The sequence below is a fragment of the Echinops telfairi genome, unplaced genomic scaffold, assembly GCF_000313985.2.
Source record: "Echinops telfairi isolate 266 unplaced genomic scaffold, ASM31398v2 ScPeMD7_20;HRSCAF=75, whole genome shotgun sequence".
NCBI lineage: Eukaryota > Metazoa > Chordata > Mammalia > Afrosoricida > Tenrecidae > Echinops > Echinops telfairi.
Genome location: NW_022103917.1, coordinates 8002085 through 8005634, shown reverse-complemented (window position 1 = coordinate 8005634; position 3550 = coordinate 8002085). Strand labels below are relative to the sequence as shown.

The window sequence follows — 3550 nt, the reverse complement described above, 5'->3', positions numbered from 1 at the left end:
GAGGTGTCGAAGGGATCAGGTATCAGGCATCAAAGAACAAAAAATCATATCATTGTGAATGAGGGAGAGAATAGAGTGGGGACCCAAAGGCCATCTGTAGGCAACCACACATCCCCTTACAGAAGGGTCTCGAGGAGAAGATGAGCAAGTCAGGATGCAGTGTAGCAACGAAGAAACATACAATTTTCCTCTAGTTCCTAAATGCTTCCCCCTTTCTGCCACTATCATGATATGAATTCTACCTTACAAGTCTGGCTAGACCAGGGGTTGTACACTGGTACAGATTGGAACTGGAAATAAAGGGAATCCAGGGTGGATGATCCCTTCAGGACCAGTCGTGAGAGTGGCGATACCGGGAGGGTGGAGGGGAGGTGGGGTAGAAAGGAGGAACCGATTACAAGGATCTACATATAACCTCCTCCTTGGGGGACGGACAACAGAAAAGTGGATGAAGGGAGACATTGGACAGTGCAAGATATGACAAAATAATAATTTATAAATTGTTAAGGGTTCATGAGTGGGAGTGGGGAGGGAGGGGAAAAATGAGAAAAATGAGGAGCTGATGCCAGGGGCTTACACGGAGAGCAAGTGTTTTGAGAGTGATGAGGGTAGTGAATGTACAAGTGTGCTTTATACATTTGATGTATGTATGGATTGTGATAAGAGATGTATGAGCCCCCAATAAAATGATTAAAAAAAATAAGAAGGGTCACAAGGAAGAGACGAGCCAGTCAGGGTGCAGTTGAAAACTGATGAAACATACAACTTTCCTCTAGTTTTTGAATGCTCCCACCCCCCCCACTATTATTACCCAATTCTACCTTACAAATCCGGCTAGACCAGTGCATGTACACTGGTACAGATAAGAGCTGGAAACACAGGGAATCCAGGACAGATAAACCCCTCAGGACCAATAATGGGAGTAACAATGCCAGGAGGGTAAAGGGAAGGTGAGGGGAGAAAGGGGAAATGACCACAAGGATCAACATATAACCCCCTTCCTGGGGTATGGACAACAGAAAATTGGGTGAAGGGAGACATCGGACAGTGTAAGACATGTAAAAATAAGTATAATTTATAAATTATAAAGGGTTCATGAGGGAGAGAAGGGGGAGGGGAAAATGAAGAGCTGATACCTAGGGCTCCTAGACAACATTTTGAAAATGATGATGGCAACCTATGTACAAATGTGCTTGATGCAATGGATGGATGGGTGGATTGTGATGAGTTGTACGAGCCCCAAATAAAATGATTTTTTAAAAAAGGAATAAAAGTAGCTCACATAACTTCCCCCTGGAACACACTCTCACCCAGGCTGCATTGGTGGATGCAGCAGTAAGGGACTCTGAGTCCTGGGACATGGACTAGTTGTCTTGTGGAGCACCTGGTAAGGAAGGTGGGGGAGGTGGCACCGCCGAAGGGGACTGTTGTGAAAGTCAGGAAGAGGACGAAGACATCAAGGATAACTGGGATGATGATGATGAGGGCAATAAAAGGGGAAAATAAAGTAAAAACAGGAGTAGAAGTTTCAGAAAAGAAAAAAGTATTAGAGAAGAGCAAAGAAAAAGAATGGCAGCAAAGGAAAAGGCAAGAAGAAATTAAGAATGGGTTAGAAGAACCTGAAGATCCTAAAGTGCTAACAGCCGAAGAACAATTAGCAGATAAACTGTGACTAAAGAAATCATGGGAAGAGGTACCTCGAATTAGCTAAAGAAAGTTTTGGTGTTACAGAGAATGTACACTGGTACAGATAGGAACTGGAAATACAGGGAATCCAGGGCGGATGAGCCCTACAGGACCAGTGGTGTGAGTGGCAATACTGGGATGGTAAAGGGAGAATGGGTAGGAAAGAGGGAACCAATTACAAGGAACTATATGTGACCTCCTCCCTGAGGGACGGACAACAGAAAAGTGGGTGAAGGGAGACGTCGGACAGGGCAAGATATGACAAAATAACAATTTATAAACTATCAAGGGCTCATGAGGGAGGGGGGAGCGGGGAGGGAGGGGAACATGAGGACCTAATGCTGGGGGTTTAAGTGGAGAGGAAATGTTTTGAGAATGATGAGGGCAATGAATATTCAAATGCACTTTACACAATTGATGTGTGTATGGATTGTGATAAGAGTTGTATGAGCCCCTAATAAAATGATTAAAAAACAACAACAACAACAAAAGAAAATAATAACAATGTACAATCAGGGGGGTATGAGGAGGGGGTGGGGGTAAGAGCGAATACCAAGGGCTCAATAGTAAGTAAATATCTGGAAAATAATGAGGGCAACATATGTACAAACATGCCTGATTCCATTGATGTATGGATTGATAAGAGTTGTATGAGTCCCCAGTAAAATGATTTAAATAAAAAAGAGAAAGTTTTGGTGTTCATAACACAGCTTTTGGAAGAGATACTCTGAACCCATCTTCAAGAGCTGACTTCACAGAATTTGGAAAGTTACTAAAAGCTACAATTACACAACATGAGACGTGTGCATTTCATTGGACGTAGCTGACTTGAAAAGGGTCGCCCATTCATTGACCATGAAAAGCAGAAGCCAGGACAGCCAAGCAAAGCTAAAACGAGGAAGAACGGTGTGGTTCCCAGAGAGGGTTAAAGGCCGCCATCAAAGGCGACCTGGTCAACGATGGAGTTTATGATGGAGGATATATGCAAGACGTTAACACTTCATTCACTTTTACCTTCTCCCGGTGCCTTCGTTCCATTGCCCACCAACGTGCAGTCCATTGGCCTTTCGTTTCGGACGAATGCTACCATCCGAAGTGCAGTATCTTGTGCTGGTTGTTTCAACCTCTTGAGTCTTAGGGGCTACTGTGCAAATGAGGGAACTTGGATCTTGTTGCCAAGGGGTTAAAATCAGAAACTTCAGTTGCTACTATGTCAGAGTGAAACATTTTTTGGGCCATTGTTGCTATCTGATTCGATAGCAGTGGTCACTCAATTAAAAACAAGGTTGCAATGTGACAAACAATGTGCGGTGTTTACTGAGACCATTCAGTACTACAGCTTTAACCATACCTCCTTGAATGACTTCAGAACTTGTCAAGAGAGGTAGTGTGTAGCAAGGGCATGTGGTGTGCACCTAGTAGTAAAATCACTTTGTCTTAAAATTGAGCTTGAGGACACTATAAACATTTTGTGAAGATGATTGATTATTTCACAGTAAAGATGCTGAGGCTGAAAAGCCACTTAAAAAATAAATGACCCAAACCCTCCAACTTTGAAATGGAAGAAGGTTCATTGCATTTTAAGTTGTGCACTTTTTTGAGTGCAAAGACTGTATGGTATATATTTATCTATTTCTGTTGATGGGGGAGGGGAACGTCACTTGTTTCAATTGCCGGGTTTCAATGCTGAGACAGCTCTCCTCTTCTCAGTTGCAATGGAACAACTTTAAAAGGGTTTGGGCATTTCCTTTCCTTCATAAATCATGCTCAGTGAACCAGATAACTACAGTTTGGCCAAGTGGTATGTTCACAATTATGACGCCTGCAATGTTTTATAATGCAAGAATTCAATAAAAATCACTAT

General features: G+C 42.8%; 1 pseudogene; it reads left to right on the top strand.

Annotated features, from left to right (window-relative positions):
• The window catches only part of LOC101641152, a 5800-nt pseudogene extending 2976 nt beyond the window's left edge, over positions 1 to 2824 (top strand).
• The last annotated feature ends 726 nt before the right edge of the window (positions 2825 to 3550 follow it).